Raw genomic sequence first — 481 nt, 5'->3', positions numbered from 1 at the left:
TTTGTCCCTTACTGCTGTGGGATTTTCCACTTGAGTCTAGAGGTCCTGGTGTAGAAAATGAGTTCATTAGTCGCTCCCTGGCAGGGGAGTCTCCAGGGTTAAATGAGATCCCAGAACACCCTGATGAGCCCTGAAGGTCCTGAGACACAGGTGAGCTGCTCCCTGGGGTTCTGGAACCTGAGAAACAAAGGTAACTCCACCCACGATTCATCCAACCTCTGCCTGGAGGAGTTATTTTTTGACCCTGGTGCATTCAGACATCAAGACCTAAAAGGGATTTCCCAGAAAGGTGCTGGACCCCTAGGGCTGTACAGTGATGCTTCACCAAAGAGCAAGTGGCCCCAGGGCCTCCTAGGCTTGGGCTGCAAATCCTGTTATGGGTGCCTTCCCCTCTCTGAGCCTCCATTCTATTTATTGAGCACTTAGGATGTGCCACATAGTTCTAAGTATTTTGTCCCAGCAAACATCTTTTTTTTTTTTT

The sequence above is a fragment of the Leptonychotes weddellii genome, chromosome 10 (assembly GCF_054177405.1).
Source record: "Leptonychotes weddellii isolate Sample4059 chromosome 10, ASM5417740v2, whole genome shotgun sequence".
Taxonomy (NCBI): domain Eukaryota; kingdom Metazoa; phylum Chordata; class Mammalia; order Carnivora; family Phocidae; genus Leptonychotes; species Leptonychotes weddellii.
This window is presented reverse-complemented; position numbering follows the sequence as displayed.